The sequence below is a fragment of the Anguilla rostrata genome, chromosome 13 (assembly GCF_018555375.3).
Source record: "Anguilla rostrata isolate EN2019 chromosome 13, ASM1855537v3, whole genome shotgun sequence".
NCBI classification, from domain to species: Eukaryota; Metazoa; Chordata; class Actinopteri; order Anguilliformes; family Anguillidae; genus Anguilla; species Anguilla rostrata.
In genome coordinates, this window is record NC_057945.1 from 27596717 (window position 1) to 27617583 (window position 20867).

Here is a 20867-nt window from a genome sequence, read left to right on the forward strand (position 1 = left end):
GCTACAGCCAGTTCACATTGTATTCTGCTGAGATCACCATCTATTGCCATGGAGACAAGTAGTGCTGCCATTTTTTTTTCCGCCAGTAGTAGAGATCCTGAAAATTAGTGGGGAGTGGGGGGGGGGGGGAGCGCGGATACAGGTGTTGATTCTAAATGTCCATTGTTTTAACAAAAATAAGAAAGATTACATCAAAATCTCTTTATTCAGGCAGGCAAAGGCTGTAAATGTTACTGTGAGGAAAGTGAAGAAGCAATTAATTATTGCTGACACAGGTCATAGTAGGGGCAAGATTCTCAAGACCATCCCTGAGGGGTGACTGCACCACATGGATAGCTAATCTGGAGTCTTGTAATATAAATTAGAGTTGCCAGGCTAACTTCAAAACCCCAAGCTAATTTGGCAAGCCAAATATTTGCCAGCCAAAATCAACATGTTGTGTATACTCAATATATATTTTAGAAAAAGCAAAAAGAAGACAAAATTGTCAAAAGACCATTAACTTTTTAAAATCCTAAATGCTGAAACTTTTTTATATTATTTATTTATTTATTTTTTATTAATATTTGAGGGGAAATCCACAAATATCAGCAGGATTATCCATCTCAGAAGTCAGTGTAAAATCAATGACAATTCAGACAATTTGGGTTGAAAAAGCCAAACCTCACAGCCCTTATATTAAGTTCACTTATCTCAACAAGGGCTGCTGAGATGACTGCAGTAGATGCTTCAACTGCACACAGGGGGAGAGCCAACTTTCTATCTGCTTCCCCTCTTCCCTGCCTTACGCAAGGCCTCAAGGCAGCAATATTAGTCTTAAACAGTATATTGTATCTACAAAGACAACCTCAAAGTCACATGAGTACAATTTGTCAAGTCTTGTCGCTTCATTCCGGGACCCCTGCGCTCCTAACTCGGGTACAGAGCCATCAGAATTCCCCACAACGCTGCTCGTCTGCCTTGGACAGACTAACCAGCCATCCCCAGCGTGTGTGGAAATGAAAAGGTAGGCATGGAATCATGCAGGTTGTTGTTATGAGAACAGCAGGTTGCCATGAGACAGTGAGGACATTGCCTCCGAGGGGGGTTAAGGCGGTGTAAATCATTGCTTAAATTAAGCAAAGTTTTAGTATCAGTTGCCATTACATAATTCCTAGAGGAATTCACCTAATGGAGAGAACATACAGTATATATCTGATATTGTTTTGTGTTTTAGTAAGCAATAGGCCAATGTGTCACATACACAGTCTGCTCTAAGCCACTAATGCAGCTGTAAATGTGTATATTTTTAGATTGCATTTGTCTTTTACTCCCCGATGAAGAAAGTCAAAAAGCATATCATTGCTTAAACTCAAAATATCGCACTGTAGCAGTAATCAAAGAATGATACCATAGCATGAAAAAGTCCAATGAAATGCTTCAATAAATCGTAGTTTTCTGATTAAGGATTGCTGAGATATGATTTGTTTGTTCTTTTGGTTAGATAGATTTTAAAAGGCTTTCTGTTACATTCATTTGTCACAGAAGATGTACGTGACATGCAACAATAATGAATAACTCCCCACAATGTTCCCACCCCTTCTGGGTATCTTGTCAAAATAATTGTGGCAATATGAACTGCTATAAGATTTATTGTATGCATCGGCAGTTGTAATAGAACAGTGACTACTTTTCGGTCAGACCAGAAATTCTGACAGTGAGGATGTTTGCTTTTGTCTAAGGCAGATATGAAGAACAAGTCGAACACGGCCATTCCTCTAACATTTACCCTGAGCAAACACTGCGATTTGTCTCATGAAACACAAATACCCTCTCCACACCTGCCTCCAACGTGCTTCCATCTTCGCTTCATGATAAAACAGCATAGCACCCGCTTGAAAGTGCACATTAAATAAATTCTGCCATTTTTATGAGACCATTTCTTTTGTAAAAAGCTTTTTTCACTGAAATGGTAAAATAAAATGTCCTTATGCAAGATATGTTCCAAAGATAGAAGAAGGTAAAAAGGAAAACTCAAGTTTGGAAGATGGCATGAGTCTCTGCAGCAAGGGAGCAATGAGTTAATAATAATATGTGATAATAAAATAACTAGACATTTGCACGTTGTAGCTAGCACTAGTCACGAAGCTACATCCATCACGACAATTTCAAAAGCGCGTATCTTGTTAGCTGGGCTCCATCCTACGCTCTGTGCCAAAGTAACACAATGTAACATCAACATTTCCTCCATAAGCTTTAATTGACCCTGTTGCACACCCTCCACTGTACATCCATAGACCTGCCAGCAGTCGAACAAATGCCTCATTTGTGTTTGTAAGGAAAGCTTCCCTGTGGAGGGTTCCCTGTTATTTAATGCTGAAATGTTAATGTATGCAAGCTCCAGGATGCCCAGCAGATCCCCCAACTCTATTAAACGGAATTGGCTTCCCTGCCTCTGGGGACCCCGCATCTTGCGCCGTGCCGTGACTAGTGTGACGCGGGCGGCGCTGATCTGTTTTGACTCCTGTCACTGCTGGCGTGAGCCTGTTTGGGATGCGTGGGGGACCAAGGGGACCTTCCCCCATGTCCCAGTGGACTGTTCACGCAAGTCTTCTACCTAATGGCCCAAAATGAGATCCCTGATCTTGGGGGGCCAGGAGGATGTAAACGGAGGTAATGCACTCCTCACCTGTGGAACGTGATGACTAAAAACCTCTCAGGGGAGTACTTATCATTAGCTGTCCATAGCAAACTGATGTACAAATTCAAAGAGTGCTGCACATGTAAGAAATAGTAAATAGAAATAGAAGTTTTTTTCAGATTTTACAGACAATGGCCCATTAGTAAGGTTCTTTCCAGCAGTCTTCTAGATATTGTGCATTATTAATTATATAATCTTAACTCAGTCTGCACTTACAGATCAAATATTTATCTTAAAAAACACAGAGGAATTGTTTTATTTTTAAAACCCTGTGTTAACCCATACTTGTGATCCATATGAACCAATAGGGGTATGTTGAATAAATATGTTGTCAAATATGTCTACTGTTTTGACAATTTTCCAGTAGCAATAATATCATCTGAGATTAACAAATAGTGTAATTGATTTCTCAAAGAAGATTTTTCAAGTTCCCACTGTTTCAAATCCTGTTCCCACTGTAGATCCAAACACTACAAGCAGGCTACCTAGTTACATCAAACATAATCTGCTGTGTAAATCATATTATTTGTCAAGTGAAAACCATTTTTTTATTTCTGAAACATCAGATCTAGTGCTGACAGTGATACGGCAAATTCAATTCATATAGCATGCTAACCAGGTTTTCTTTCTAGTTAACTAGCTATCTTTCAGCTTGGTTCATTCAGGCGTTGTAACTATTTGTGAAGCACATCATTTGCAGTCATATGCATACCTTTTCGAAGTGGATTACTTTTGAAACAATGAAATATACCAACATGTCCCCTCCTGCACGGTGCATGAGGATACAACAATTCTACCACCCCATACCCTCAGAGCAGCATTATCTCAACTGAGCCACCTGTGTCTCAAAATGTCCCCTCGCCCATACAAAATGAAAGCCAAAGGCCTCACGCTACACAGTGATGAGAAGGGGCGTGTATATTTTCATATTGCTACACATGTAGCTCTGTACACCTTTCTTTGGCCAGTAGAGAAGATGAGCAGTCAAGTTACTTGGTTTCTCAGACATTTATCTCCTTGCATAGGGGATGAAGTGTTTCTTTAAGTCAAGTCGAAACTCAAGTGAAATTTCAAAACTTCAGGCGATCATTCCTGTGTCGGTAATTTGCAGTTAGGTCCGAACGACCATCACTCTTGATAAGAGTGTCTGCTAAATGCTTAAATTAATAAATGTACAGTACTGTAGGTGATAAAACAGTGGCCTGAAAATGGCATTATTAATGTCCGAGTATGAACTGCATTGATTTCACATGCATGAGCAGTGAAAAAATGGGCCGAAGTATTTTCAGGGCAGCAGTTTTGTTCTTTTGAAAAGCCACTTGCCTTTTAAAGTATCGACAAATGCATTTTGAGTTTGAAACTGCAGCTGCCATCTCATCAGTATTCCAGTGCGCAGGAAGTAGATGGGGAAACGACTACATTACCTTGGTAACGATGTTGATGATGTGTGGAAAAAAGGAGCGGTGTCGGCTCCCCGGACCAACCTGTCAGAGAACAGCACATACCTGTCAGAACACATGGCTACATCCCCTGTAACAATACAGAGCTGCTACAAATGTAGACTGCAAGTTTTTTTTTCCTTGTGTAGGTGAGTTCTACTATTGACAGCCTAAGTATAAGCAATTTAAAAACCATGAGTAGATGCACTAGCTATGGGTTTAATCTTCTGAAAAATATCTGGAAAAGATCACATAGCACCTGTGACCAAAATATGTTTGAGGTGCCTTCTTACATCACAAAACCTCCAAATAACTGGGAAACAACCAAAATCACTGCTCATTAAAATTCTTGTTTGCACATAGACCCAAGTTTCCTTTTAGAGTTTTTCATTCAACTGCTGATCGTGTCAACGATGACCCATTTGTTCACGATTATATTCTTTGCGCGGCTTTTGTCGTATTAAGCCTTTTAATTATTGCCATTGTAATCAGCACATTGTTTCTGTGCAATTAAACTGTCGCTAATGAATCTTAAATCCGTACCCAAAAGCTAATTGATTCCTGTGACTTTCTGTAACCTCTTTATCTAGAACCTTTTCATGTTATTGTTAATATTATCAGTAAACAATACCCCTCATCCCAGTTCTGTTTCCTCTCTGACGGCTTCATTTTCAGTTTCAATCCCTCATTAATCCTTTCTGCTCCTCTCCCATCGAACAAACACCCCGACATGTCTTCGGCAACATTGTTTAAAGCTGCCACGCGATCATAATTACTTTAAAGGTTAATTGTGAAATTGCTCATTCTCAACCGAGTCCAGGCTGCAGGGGAAGAAGATGCAGAGAGCACATTCCTCACTGTATGAAAAGGTCTTTCCGTGCAATGCGATCATCCACCATCGGGATGTCAGGACCGGCATTGCAGGTTAAAACATGACCATGAATTAGGTTCCTCCATTTTCCAAACATTCTTTAAGCATTTTCCTCTAGACTCCAGAGGGTAATTTTCAGCGCTTACCAGTCTAATGAAAAGTGCATTAATTTTTGCTCTACCGACTGCACTAAAAGCAGACTCTAAAAGCAGATACATATTACTGTTCATTTTCAATTTTAGTATTAAAGTAATTGCACATTACTATACAACGGCATGGCGATAAGTAACACTTATCATCATTCCGTGCAGATCTTAGAGTAGCAGCTGAATGGTCTTGTGAAAGGGGTATGCGGTCATTTCAGTAACCCGTATAGCAGCATGTACTGGCAGCCACATATAGTAGTTGGACACAAGGCTGAAAATACTATTAAGTCTAACAATTCCATAAACAAAAAATATGAATTACTCAATGAACTGATCTTCTCAGCCCATGATCTTTAAAATATTCTAGTACGGTAAGAAATTTGTGAATTGAATATAAAATTATTGTTACCAAGTTTCAAAGGATATTGCCAGGAACTTTAATTAGCGGCGTTTAAAATATGGAGTACATCACGAAGACGAAGACGACGACGACGATGCAGGCTAAGAGGCTAATCTTCAGAATTTAAGATTTAAGGCAGAACATCAGGAGGGGTTTTGTGGAGTTTTTAATGGTAGATTTCTCATCACCTGAATAAGCCCATCCAACCCCCGATGTCCTACTCTTTTTTCTCTTAAATATAGACATGCACCTTACTCAATTACCTTTTCCTCGGATATCTTTCAGAGTACCGAATACCCAAGTTCCAGGAGGAGGGCAATGATGTATGAAACCGAAAAGAGCAGCAGCATTCAAAACTTGAAACCATTTTATGAAATGAAACTTGTAACCATTTAATTTGGACTCTCCTAAAACAGATTGAGAAGTGCACTATGAATGATGGCCATAAATTCCCCAACATGGGAATTTGGGCGAAGACTGTCCTCACAGAGCCCTTGGAGGACCTGTGTCAGAGCAAAGCCAGAGTCGCCCCTGTGCCCTTGTCATGTGATTCCCGGAGACTGTCAAAGGTCAAGCCGGACTGCGACAGAAGGCTCCCCACAGATGGAGGACACGGCCGAGCATGGGCGTCCCATCACCACGAGGTGCTCCACGGGCGCCCGGGGGATTCTCCGTTCCTCGTTTTGGTCACGCTGTCACTTAGCGAGATAGAAGTGATGGGACAGGATGGAAACACGCGACTCAGCATACCTTGCGTCTGCAGAAACACCCGTCTGGGCCCGCGGGCCCCGGGCATTCAGAGACTTGGAGCAGGTGGCCAGAAGTCAGGCAAAGTCTGCGCGGAGGGCACACACAATCTGAATGTCATTTCCCGGGCACGCGGCCAAGTGAAATGCACATTCATTTGTGTAACTGTCACTGGAACATATATGAGAATATAGGGGGCAAGCACCACAAGCCCAACAGACATATCCGCTCAGTTAAAAAAATATATATTCAAAAAAAAAAGAGCAGGAAATATATGATAACAGAATTAGCTATGGCTGTTACTGAATGTGTGCGATTACATTTATATTCACTACAGCTACTGCGCACAAACACTGGCGCACATTGATATTCAACGTGTATCTTCCCTTTAAATCGGTGGCTGCAAATGACATTACTCTCATTTATTATGCTCAGTAACTTTCATTGTCGCAATTAAGCATTGAGTGTCAGGGACTCACTAATAACATCTACAAGTGATTCATTGCTTGTTATTAACAGGCAATAGATTACCCACATATCAACATTTCCAATAAATGCAATGAAATACATAACTGTATTAGTAATTTATAAAGAGTAATCAGTACAGTACTTGAATCATTTCCATATTATCTTCTATAGGATCCTCAATTATGTAAATGCAAAAATATCCCCTGCTTACAATAATGTAGGGAAATTGCATCCAGAGGAGGCCTAGCACGGCACAGCAGTAAGTGAATGATATATCACCCCACACTGGCTAATTGATATGGACTGCAGCCATGGACTCTGTTTGAAGTACAGTCCGGACTCCATAAGTCAGCTGTGTTTAGCATTAGCAGGGTTTACCCAGTAAACAGACCACCGTCATTACCAAGTCTAATTACAACTGCATCCAAGGACTCACTCATCGTGTTCCCCCATCTCATGCAGGAATTGCAGTCAAGGTAATTCAGAGAGAAACGGGTTTTAATTAAACCAACGTCAGTTACCTTTCAGGGGGCCCTCTGGTTTTAATCTAAATTATTAACCGTGGGAGCACCAGGGGCCACGACTCAACTCAAACTCATAAATGAACAATTACACGACCAGAAAATATTGGCCAGTCACTCTCCCAGATCTGACACCAGCTTGCTTCCTTGATTCCGCAACACTTCAGCAGATTGCACTTGAGTATTAATAGTGTCCTTTCTCTTTTTAACTCTTTTTTTTAAATTCATTACTTTATGATTCTTTTTCATCTTCGTTGATTGGGGTGAGGCTCAAAGCCAATCATATCTGCATTCTTAGCTCTGTTTTTAACTCTAAAAGAGAGGATTATGTTCTTGTAGTCATAGACTGATCATTTGTACCACTTTGAGTCCTAGAACCACAGCGTATTTTATTATGTACTTGCAAAACATGTAATCCCCATGATCCATACTGCATTCAGCATCCAAGTTCACAATAATGTGCATCCGCACAAATAAATCTCCCCTGAAGGAACTCAGCCTTCAACTCAGCTGCTGTAATATGCATTATCTTCTACTTTGAATTACTATTTTTTATTTTTTATTATTTTGCACACATCATAAAAAAATGAACAGTTGCTTTCATCCCTGGGATTTAAGGGGAAAGTGCAGTTGTGGGTTGGTTGAATAAAGCTCTGAGAAAGCGTAGAACAGCAGTTACTGTATATGTTCTGGACCTGGTCCCACATACACATCTGCTGCTGAGCCCGGTGCTGTAACCACAGGCCCACAGCAGTGCAGATGGACTACAATGATTATGTCCTGTCCAGTAATAAATACTGTGGCTGCCTGTGGGACATATTCAAGGGGCACCACACTGCTTTGGGATGCAGCTTTGGCCTGGATACCATGCCCTCGAACAGAGGAGAAATGTTCACCTGTACAGAGAACCGTACAATGCAGAGTAGCACAGGGACTCAGCAGCACCAGTTCAGCGAATCCCAGATCAATGACTTCAACAAAGCCAGAGCTTGTGACACGGCAGACTTTGACATCTTGTCTTGTTGATGAGACCGTCTGATGGCAGAGCTCTGAATCTCTGAAACCGCAGACATCTTATTGGCCGGGCATTCGGGTTCTGAAAATTATCTTAAGAAGATATCCTCCCACATGAAGCCTGATGGTGACACCTCCGGCCCAATGGAGATAGCTTGCTGTGCCAAGGAGCCACATAATAGAGAGCCAGAACATGACTCGAGACAGAAATGGAGTTTATAACGCAAGTGAGATGTCAAATGCTTTAATCGATGAGAGAAGGCACATTTACAGGGTAAACGCAAACATCCCTTATAATTAGAGTGCACTCAATACACTCCTTTAAATAGGATATGTCAGAGCCGCCCACATAAAGACATTTATGGTCTTGTGGTGGAGCTGTTGGTTTTCTATCCACCCCTCCCCCCGCCAACCCCCACCACCACCTCTTTTTGTAGTGCAATATGTGCTGCAGGCCTAAATAATAATGAACTTCAGAAGGCCTCAAAATTGGCATTTGTGGTAATTGTTTAAGCTTAATATTCTGAGCCTAGAATCTAACATACTATTGTTGTCATAGCATTTGATGCATCGGACTGTGCCCTCTTCTGACTGGACCCCATGTGATGCATTTTATGCTTGCATTTTGTCATTTTTATCACTGTATATGTACATCTTCACAAGGGACTAGACATAAAAATGGGCTGTAGAACTAAATCTAACATGGTGCATGCTAGTACACAGGGCTTAAATGCAGTATTGCTACAAATGACTTATTAATATTAACATGAATTTTTTAGTTATCTTTGTGCATTTGTTAATATTTTACCATTTATAATAAACAGACTTCCATCATTTTGCCAGCCCTCAGTTTCAGTGCTGTTCCCTAGCTATCTGTCCCTGCATCTCACTGTTGGCAGGACGGAACATTCTGGATTAAGGTCTTCCTGACTCAGGGGCTTTGCTTTCTCTCGGCCACCATCTGCTCCTTTGTTCTACTCATGTTTGCAGCCTCCTCCTCACTCTGCCAGGCTAGCGGCAGCCATGCAGGCTTGGTGAGTGACAGAGAGCGTGTGCATGAGGGAGAGACAGACAGACAGACAGACAGACACAGAGAGCGGTAGAGAGACATAGGGAGGGAGCGAGAGAGAGAGAAAGAGAGAGAGAAGGGCTGCTGATTGTTGTTGCCCCAAGGTGGCTGGCTCTGTTTCCCCTCTCACAGCCAGAATCAATTCTCAAAATCCCTCAAAGCCGGATCCTCTTACAATCCATCAATTATTCACCTCTGTCTTTTGTACAAAAGTTCTTGTTTACAAGGTTGACTTGTAATGTAAAATGTTTGTTTCCCTCCGAATCTGTGTTTGATAAGATTGTTGAGGGAATTTATGGCGGCGGCGCAGACGGGCAGCACTTTTGACAGGGCTTCTGCTACGCGTCACGCCTGCAGCCTGGAAAATCGGGGCGGAACGCGTTAGCGCACGCGACTCACACCCGCCACCCACAGAGAGAGGCGGGAGTTCAGACCCGGGTGCCAGAGCTGCATCTGCCGGCCATGTCCACAGCCGCTTCCAGAATACCCAGCTGAGGCGCAGTGCACGGGCACCGCAGAAACAGGGATTACACCGCCCTTATGTTACATCAAAATCTTAAATCCTGCTTCCCGTTTTCATTTAACACGGGTCAAACCCCCGCGTTTGACATGCTGGGACAGCTCGCTTTAGGCTATAGCAAGCGTGTACACGTTGTGAGGGGCAGGATGTCTCAAAGGACTGGACGCACATGAAGTGAATATTCATATTTTACAGGAAAACATGACTTGGAGGTATTGCCCATGAATTATATATTGATCATCAACTTTAATTACTGCGCATGAATTTCACATGCATGCGACTCAAAAAAGTGTAACAATGAAGGAATAATGAATAACAATAGGCATTATACAAATTTCATTGAACACATCACACAAATTATTGGCTCCTAATATTGAAACTCTTGCTGTTATTAATTATGGATTTTACTATGATGTGTTATAGTATAATAGTATAGTAAAAAATAAATAAAAATAAAAAAACAACACACTATGCACTCTGTACCATAAAAAACACCTTAAAATACAACACAATCTTATGCAAGACTTCATAAGCATATTCATAATCATGTCTGGGAGTAGATCCTAGAATCATGTTATTAATCTTGAAATATTGCATGTCCAATATTCAAATTCTCCAAAAAGCAAAGATAACAACATAAATATGTATAGTTCCCTGCTAAGTAACACTTTTGGAATCATTGAGATACCATGCTAGCCATGTCACACTTCAAAAGCATCAGGGTTTCAAATGGACAGTTCTCAGAGCAAGAAACCTTACTGTATGTGAAAGCTACATTTAAAAAATATTATTTCAAATTGAACTGCAATATCCCTTGTTTTCCATTTAAATTAAACACTAACCAGCTTAAAGTTAACCTTATGTAGGCTATGTTTAAAGCATTTGAACTGTAGTTGAAACTATATGTGAATTATACCCTAAATTATAAGTTGCATTCGTAGAATGCAGATACAAGACACTGGCTCTGCACTGCATCTGAAATACTTTAAGTAAATATAAAATTATTACTTGATTTCAAATACAAATTGTAACACAAAAATGCAAAATTTGTCCATAGACTGTGGCAAGTGGCTTGTGTTTTCTGAGATAAGACATTTCCATTACAAACGTGCAAGACTGACAACTACGAGGGACCCTCTTTGAGGAAATAGATTTTAGAAAGACAGATGACCAGTACTGGGAGAGTGAATGATGCCAGTAATTAATAATTAGCCAGTGCTAGGTTTGAATAGGTTGAAAATTGTTTTTTATGCAATATGGAGTGGGTGAGCCAGAGCAGTGAAGTACAGCTGGGAGGGGCAGTCAAGTTCTGCATTAGCAGTCCAGTTCAGTACATTGTAAAAAGAAATGTGTAAATTTTCCATTGTTAGACATTCATCCAAGAACAGAGGTCTGCTCAATATAGCAACACACTTCAAGAGACCACATCTGTCAGAAGGATAAAAGTAAATATTTGTCATCTGCATGCAAATGTGGTGTGTGAGCCTATGAGTGGCTCTGGTGGATTGAGAAAAATGTAGAAAAATACCAGGCTGAGGACCTTAAGACTTGCAGCTTACATATACATCTTCACACATTATCCATCCAGCTGGTCATTAAATAGGCTGAAGACCCTTGTTCAAGGACACAGCAAGTACCTGAGCTCTACCTGGGAATTAAAGCTGCAGGCTTCTGACAATACATCCAATTGCCCATTTGCACACAGGAGGTTCATGGGTTGAGCTGGAGACCATCAAGGAAACCTAGCCGACAGTAAGCATCCCACCGGGAGGAAGAGGGCTGAGGTCTTTATATTCCATGGTGGTTGACAGGGGGAGGTGACCATCTGCTATGTCAAAGGCTGCAGACAGCCAAACACAATTGAGTCCACAGACACAGTATCTCTCCTCTGAGCAACCATCATGGAATCCGCACTGATGGGGGCACCAGAGATCATTTCGTAATATAAATAAGGCCAACTTATCAGTAGCATCCGCAGGGGGTTGAAGAAGGAGGTAAGCAGGGCAGTCAATTAGTTCAATTAGATTAGCTGAATTAAGAGGTTTCTTTTCAACAGTGATGACTCAGGCTCTAATATAATTTCTTGAGATGTTAGCTGGTCCCTTCATTGACATCACAGAACAAGCAAATATCACCTCTTGAAACTGGATGACATACTGCAAATAAATAGGCTATATTCTGAGCAAGATATTTAAATTAGATTCAGATTCAGCAACCACACTAGTCACAAATACAAATGGATGAGGCTGTTGATTAGCAACAGCACCCCATGCCAAAGCAGCCCAGGTAAGTGGTCACCACCCCACATGCACAACTGCACTCCCAGAGCAACCCTGACTATGAATTCTGCATTATCACTCTCACATACTGCATCAATATGAAGAACACACAGTGACCCTGGTAACACTCTGACTAGTACCCAGACTGGCCACCCACCATAGGGCGACCCCTTCTACTCACATCCAGAGATACAAGGATTAAAGAGGGTGGTTGCAGAAGCATGGGCCCGGTCCCAAATCATCTCCTAATCACTCAGACTACACACTAACACTCATTTTGCACATTCGCGAGAGTCGCCATTGTCACCCTTGTAGAAGGGGTTTCCCAGAACTGAGTGAGCCAAATTTCAGCAAGGGGGTAGTGGCCGTCCGGCCCTCTGACACTCACTCAATAATGAGGACATTAAAGCGCTGGGGTAAAAGCACGTCCTGACCCAGCGGGCATTGAGTTGCTTTATGCTGTAACCACAGTTGTTAAAGCATGGCAGAGCTAACCACATTTAAATGTAATTTGGCTGCTATCTCGTGTCTTTTTAAAAGACAGTTATCATGTTCATTGCACTACTGTCTTGTTTGCAAACAAGTGTTGTCTCAAATTATGCAAATTTTGTTGATTAAAGTGTACTGATACCACTAATCTAAACTGCAATAATCATTATTTGTAATGCAAATGTGGCAGTTCAAAGTAGCTCACTGTGTCCAACTGTTAAGTGATATTCTTTCAATTAGCGATGATTCTTTATTGACAATAATTCATTCTTTGTAAATTCCCATCTGTTAATTCTGATTTGTCACAACAGACCAAAAGTGCATCCCACACACCTGCTGCTTTTTATGCTCCCGATCACCTCAATGCCTGCCCTTGCTTGTGAATGGCCCTAACGCAAGTGTCATCGTAACTCCACACAGAGGGATAGTGTTTAGGAGGAGAATTGGGACGGGTCTCTGTAACTCCTTACCCTGTGCATTCTCTGCCCCTACTTCTTTTGGAGTTTGGTGGCAAACAACTTTTAGTGCATTATCGCCATCATCTGGGCTGGGGTGTATGTCAGGATAGCTATATTACTAACTCATTAAGCCCACTGGCCTAGCTTGTGTTCACCTGAATTCCTTTGGTGAATCTTTCTGATATCTAAACTCTGCTCACACAGCAGAGCTTAAACACCAGAGAAAAACAATAGCCTCCCCGAAATGGTTGCTAGATATCGAGCTAACTTTCATAGGTTTGTAGGCTCTAACATGCAGAAACAATCAAAGAAGACAACTGATTACTGAATAGCTGCATGACCAGTCCCTTTCCCTGCTTTATAGCTAATTGGTCAGCTACCCACTATCGCAAAAACCTCTCAATTGGAAAGCCTTCCCTAAAACCATCCACTGCACTGCAAGCAACTATGCTAATGCTTATTTTTTTATATATACATTTTTTTCAGTAGGGTGTGTGTTCTCTGGTTGTATGAATAGGCAAATATGAGAATTATTCATACTCCCAAAATAATAAAAATAGCCTAATTTAGACTATAAGGCGTTTTTTTATGAATTAGGCTAGGCATCTCATTATATTATGGCAAAATAATCATAAAAATATTCATTGACTTGTCACAGTACAGACATTGGCTAGGCTACAAGATTAATATAGTATTTGCTGTATATAATGTTAATGTGCACAGTGCTTCACATCCAACTTTGACACATTTCAGGTCTAAATTCTTCTGACCAGCAGATGCCACTAGTGCGTACTGCGCTAATCAAAGCTTTGGGAAATAAAAAACACAATGGGCCAGAGAGCTTGCTTCCTTCAGAAAGCTTGGTTCCTTCAGAAAGCTTGGTTGCTTCAGAAAGCTTTGTTTCCCCATCACTACATGTCAGCTGCTTCCACTAATGGCAGGTTCCACTACTCCACTGGTATCCCTCTATTGCTTTTTTTCCTTGTTCTTGTTTAAACCCTCTGCAGAGCCGATTAGCTCTAGCTGGCTGCAGGTGTGCCCTGGTTCCTCTACCCCATAACTCCACCCAAGCAATTACCAGACAAGCTCTCCTGTGCTGCAGCCCTTCACTCACTTTTATAGCACTATTCATATAATGCTGATTCCCAGTACAGAAAAAAACAAATAAATAAACTGCTGATTTCTGGTTGTTACGCTACATACATTTCTTAAGTTACAGCTCTTTCAAACTATTTTCATTTGTAATTATTGTTTCAAATAACTGTAGTTTTTGGTCTCATTCCTTTATTTAATACCCAATACTTGGTGTTGTGAATATCGTTCATAGCTGCAAATTAATTAATTAATTATATATTATTATTATTATTATTATTACTAAACCTTTGTTAGGAAAACTAATTGAGATTAAAAATCTTTTTTTCAAGAGTGTCCGAGCCAAGACAGGCAGCAGCACATATAAGATGGTTGCAGATGGACACTATAAAAACAGATTATAGACAATAAAAATTACAGAAGACAGGTTAAAAAAAAAAAAAAAAAATTTTTAAATTGGAAAAAATGGAAAAATACAATCACAGTAGTAAAAACTGGAAAGCCATCATTCCAGTACAGGACCACACAGAGGCAAGTAGCTTACACAAAACATCAACAGCCGGTTCTACCACCCTCCAAATCCCTCACCCTGGACCTGAAAGCTCCTAGGGAGATCAGCTCCTGGAGATTTAAAACCTTCTGCAATGAATTCCAAGTGTACGGAGCAGCATACATAAAAGCCCCTTTTTTCCAATTCTGTGTGAGCTTTGGGGACAAAAAGCATAAGTAGTTGCTGAGAGTGTAAACAGTAATGTCCTACAATTATCTTTCGGACATAATTACATACTTGAGGTGGAAACAGCCCAAGAATTGCCTTATAAACAAAAGTATAACAAAGATTAAATCTAGGGTTAGTCCATGCCACCCGAGCGTACAGGGAACAATGGTGAGTAAGGGCTTTGTCATTTCTAATAAACCTCAATGCTCCATGGTACACCATATCTAATGTATGAAGGCATTGAGAAGATGCATGGATGTATACTACATCCCCATAATCGAGCACAGACATAAAAGCAGCAGCAACTAGTCTCTTTTTAGCCTCAAAAGAAAAACAAATATTACTTCTAAAATAAAAACCCAGTTTCAATTTCAGTTTTTTCACAAGTTGTTGATTGTGAGGCTTAAAAGAGGGAGTCATTTATTAAGATTCCTAGATATCAATCTCTTTGCCTTAAAGGGAAACATAGGCCTAGATGTAGGGTTTGGTCATCTATTTATTTGAATTTATGAACAACATGAGTTTTGTTTTGGCAGCATTCAAAACAAGTTTCAGATAGTGAAGGGTGCATTGTACAGTATTAAAAGCAAGCTATAGCTGCCAAAGAACCTGACTCTCTGTAGGAGCAGAACAATAGCAGTACCATCAGCAAAAAGATGAAGGTTTGCACTGGATATATTATGACCAAGACTGTTAATAAAAATAGTGAGGAGTGGCCCCAGAACCGATCCCTGTGGCACACCCTTATTTTGCACATTCTCCCTATGCTAAAGGAGCTAGAGGTTATACCTTCAGCCTGCACACACTGCGATCTGCCTGATAAATAATTCTCAAACCAACAGACAGTTTGCTCTGACAGTCCTATACTGAGAAGTCTATACTTCATTATTGCATGATCCACAGTGTCAAAAGCTTTGGGTAAATCGATGAAAAGGGCTGCAAAGTAATGCCTCTTATCTAAGAAAATGATAAAATCATTGACTGCCTTCAAGGCTGCTGTAACTGTGCTGTGATTTTTCCTAAAACCAGATTGACAATCAGATAAAATATTGTTAATAACTAAAAACTCTTTGAGTTGCTTACTCACAAGGGGTTCCAGGATCTTAGCTAGGACTGACAATTTGGAGATTAGCCTGTAATTATTTAAGAGAGAGGGATCTCCTCCTTTTAACAGGGGAAGAACAAGGGGAGATTTCCAGATAAGGGGAATTTCATTTGAAAGTAAGGAGAGATTTAAACGATGTGTTAAAGGGGGAGCAATAAAATCAGCCACTAATTTAAGAAATTAAGGCTCAAGGTTATCAGGACCCGCCGGTTTTCTCCTCCAAGACAGTAACCAGATTAAAATTAAAAGACTGACCTGCAGTTTCATAACCGTCAGGACATACAGTAGGGGATTCATTAGGAGTATGGTTGAAACAGTCAAAGAGAACCAGAGGCAATGAAGTGCTTATTGAAGCAATCAAGCATTTTGGTTTTATCAGAGATCATGCAGGAGTCTTTGACAACGCATGGTGGAAGCGCTATACCAGTTTTATTTCCAGCTAAGGATTTATTAGTCTTCCAAAATGTCCTTGGATTGAGTTATTTGATGTTTTGGTAAGAAAATGCTCAGCTTTGTCTCTCTTAATAGTGGCTGCATGTGTTGAACAGTAGGCTACCCAGGCCTGGATTAGGTTGCACATTCCCTGAGATCAGTAGCAACAGCACAAACAGACACCTCTGCTTCAGTGGTTTAACAGGAGATTCTAGTATTAACCCCCAATATAAAATCACTAAAACAGTTTATGGAAATGGTAATATTGTCTTGTAGAACCCTGACACCGAGCAGACTAGACAGAACCGGAAGAGAACAGAGCCAGGCGCAACGGTTTGTCATCCGACTCTTGGACAGATTTGCACATTCCTCAGCGTGTGTAGCTTCCAATTGAAAGTGCATTTCACGGGAGTTAACGAGGCTGTACAAACCTCCACCAGAGCCACAGAAAATTAACAAACAAAGCACAGCACTAAGTCGCGACATGGTAGACTACGAGTCACAATTTAAATAATAATAATAATAATAATAATAATAATAATAATAATAATAATAATAATAATAATAAACGAAATTAGCAAAATTAGTAGAATAAATAAATAAAATTAATAAAATATCAGTCGTGAGTAGTCTTAATCAATGAAGTATAGTTCAACCGCATCAGCACAGATCAGAGGGCACAAAATAGTCTAAACGGTTAGCCACGACCAGCCAGATTATCCTATCCGATTGGCAGGTAAACAACGAGAGATAGGGCAGATGTCTTACCGGAGCAGAGGGCACTGTGGGTCCGTAGCAGCAGGCAGGACAGAGGTTGCAGAGTGGAGGACACCAGTAGCGAAGCCAAAGTACGCGAGGGCGAGAAGCAGCGAGGTCATGAGAGCCAAGATTCAGAAGAGCTAGCGTACCTGGCACTGCTCAAGTTCCACACTGAACTGGACGCACAGGGGAGAATCAGGAAGCTAGGCGGGAGGAGAACTTGCAGCAGCTTAGGCAACAGGCAGGCACGCAGGCCGCAAGACCAGGTAGCCTACCGTGGCTGGAGGAGTTGGTGCAGCTGGAGCCGGCGTGCACTAGAGGCCGAGAGTAAACCGGACAAAGCAACAGCGGCACAATTCAGCCGACAGGACAGGTATGTCTTGTAAAGCCTGGATGTTTGGAGTAAACTATTGAGTCTACACGGTTCTCATCCAGATGTAATCGTTGTTTGGCTGTTGGGCTATTCCGATGATCCGATGATCAACAATATGAAAAACAATGAAATGTGACAAATTCAACTGAATCTTCTCTAAAATTTCTCTCGACTGGGAGGATTAAGACATATTTGACACTAAAAATCAACAAAAACCTCAGGACATGAAGATCAGACACAAACGAGAAAACTGACTTGCTGCCATTTTGAAGCTGAAATCATCCATCATAGTGATTTTTATGTTTGAATGTACTTTCATCAAAAAACATTTTAAAGTATATATATATATATATATATATAAGTGACCCCACCGCAGGGTGATTTCTGCTATGTTCCATTTCACTGAATGACATTCTAAGAACTATATGAACTACACCTGTGTTATTGCACCAGGCTTATTTATATAGGCTAGTTGTTATTATGGTATGATGCCATAGACTAGTTGTTTTCTTATCTGAGAGTTATTGATTCATGACTGAGCATGGCTTGATTCATTCAGACTGAAAGCTTTGGAATTTTAATGAAGCTTTCCATATGGTTTTACTCCTATAATTTTGCATGGCAAAACTAACCAATTTTTGGCTATAACTTGTAATATGTAACTGTATAAATGAGGGCATTTCCACCGTGTTGTCTTCTGTTTTCAAACAGTTTGCCTTGGGGTTGGCTGTCTTTACTCTTGTGCCTATTACAAATTTGACACTAATGTAGTATGACAGGAAATCACATTTCCTCAATTTAGAGATGCTCTGCAAATGGCTGGAAAATATATCAAATCCAGAAGGCTATTCTGAACAACAAAGCTTTTCATATTTCTTATTTATTTTTGTCTGTGGAAGACCTGGTTCATGTTCACACTCTCATGTGTGTCCGTGTATGTGCATATAATGTGGCTATAATGCACATCTGCATGGTGGTGACTCATTCTTAAGAATGCATCATAATGCCCTTATGGAAAAAAAAAAAAAATTGCACTCGACTTAAGTGAATATCAAGTTTTGCTTCCAGTTCCCACTCACCTTATTTCAACTATCCATGTTGCTCTTCTCTGACTATCTTCAGGCTATGATGCTCAGTGGTGATGAACTATGAAAATCTGGTGTGAGAGGTGAAAATAGCAAGAATGGAGAGCGAGAAGAACTGATTACCAGGACCTAGCCAGTGCTTTGCTTTGCACATAAAATGATTCTGTCAGGCGATGCATATGCCACCTGACGTGTCGGGGCAATGGAAACTTAGGCTGGCATCACTGGCATTTGTTGGTGAACTCTCCTACAAAAGGACAACCATGCCCCTCCCTTCCCCTGACCCAGACAGACAAGCAAACCCAAACTAAAATACATATTCAATCATATTCAATCAAATGTCCAGAAAGCCAAGACCATACTGACAGAAAGAGTAACGGCGGAAATGATATACAGTATGCAGGAGTTGGTCTTGTGACCTTTAGGTCATAGGTTTAATTCCCAGGTAGGACACTGCCGTTGTACCCTTGAGCAAGGTACTTAACCTGAAATGCTTCAGTATGTATCCAGCTGTGTAAATGGATGCAATGTAAATGCTATGCAAAAAAGTTGTGTAAGTCGCTCTGGATAAGAGCACCTGCTAAATGCCTGTAATGTAAGGTAACAATTAGAACACTTGACACTGGCACTGGTATTCTTTCCTGTGTCATTCCATTCCCCATTTTTACATCACTGTTAATGAGTGGAGTGATTGTTCCAAAAGGAAATAATCTCCTTCCAGCACTAAACAGAAAGATATGAAATTACATAAAAAAGCATTGTATGTAATGAATTATTCAGACAACTTTACCACAAATTATTTGTCCCAGAGTCTGTTTGTTTTAAGTATCTTTGTTTTTATAAAACAGATAGGCTGCCAAATTCACAGGGAAACATGCTAACGGAATTAGCCTGATTAGCATGCGGCTAACCCCGGGGCTCGGAGCCGCTCAATCTTCTCTTGCTTTCAATGAATCCAGAATCATTTGTCTCTCTGTACTCACAGTGAATGCTTTTGAAATTCTGAGAAATCCTATTGGACATGCTAGTGGTGCCATGCTAGTATTTATGTGACTCCTGCGCCATGTCCGCCACACTTGGTAAACACGTTCCTGTGGGGCCAGTTTTATCAGCATTGGTCACATTGGCACCTCCAGTTGCTGAGGGGCTCAGGGGTGGATGCCATGCTAATATTCCTGGCTACTCAAACAATCATTCAGGTCAATAGAGCCTCCAGTAACTAATTGCTTTTGGGAGATAACAGACTTTGTCTGCATACTCCAGAGAAGCCCAGAGAATACCCGCATAATGAATCTTTAGCCGCACCAGCGTCAATATCATTCTACACAGACAGAGCAAATTAATATTAAAAGCTTTTGATTGTTTAGCATTTAATATTTAATTGAATTTAAATGTAATTCTTTAATATGTTCTGTGCTGTGCATGGAGCTTGACTAATGTAATTCATCTTTGAACCATTACTAAAGGTGAGCAGAGAGTACTACTGGAAAAGTGTGGCATGACAATGCCAATAATTGCAATAATTAGGATGCCGGCCACTCCCAGGAAAAACATAAATATACAACAGTCTAGGAGGCCCTGCCTCGCTTGCAATAGCTTGCATTATCTCCTTTTCTGTACATGTATATGCACTGCACTGCATGCCCTTGCAGTCAGATAGAATCAGACTAAATTGAAAGTAGTATGAAAGAATGCTGGTGGTAATCTCTCCGTCAGAATCAGAAATGGTGTACTGCTTTGACAGATCTACGTTGTCTCCTGTGTCACGGCATTGAAAGAGCAATCCCCATCTGTGATAAATGCATTTCAGTAAGCAGAGCTGAATGCTCAAATATATGTCATTGTAGCTGTGCTTCGCATTCCCTCCTTCATATGCATATTTCATTCGCGGCAAATACAAACATGGCTTTTTTTTTCTTTTTTTTTAAGCCTGCTTTGGGGAAATACAAATTGGACTCAACCAAAGATGACAGGGATAGCAAAATAAATCTTTTTCCTCCTGTTTTTTTTTGTTTTTTTTTTTTTCTTCCCTTCAACATTCAAATTTTGAGTCTTCAAAAAATTGCCAAGGAGTGCAGTGGATCCGGATCAGATGGGAAAAGTTGTTAATGCTAGTGGCCTCTTGGGGAAACGGCAGTCTTTTGAACACAAACAATGGCGTACTGTAAATACCTTCAGAGGCGGCTCTCTCCCACTCTCTCC

At 40.7% G+C, this 20867-nt stretch overlaps 1 long non-coding RNA gene across 1 annotated transcript in view; it reads right to left on the reverse strand.

Annotated features, from left to right (window-relative positions):
* Positions 1-17337, reverse strand: part of LOC135238019 (uncharacterized) — a 45616-nt gene extending 28279 nt beyond the window's left edge. Inside the window, exons 1-2 of the long non-coding RNA XR_010324993.1 lie at positions 17217-17337; positions 4105-4164 (exon numbers count right to left, since the gene is read on the reverse strand). This is a non-coding gene — a long non-coding RNA (uncharacterized LOC135238019). The remainder of the gene's footprint in view (positions 1-4104; positions 4165-17216) is intronic.
* Positions 17338-20867: the final 3530 nt, after the last annotated feature.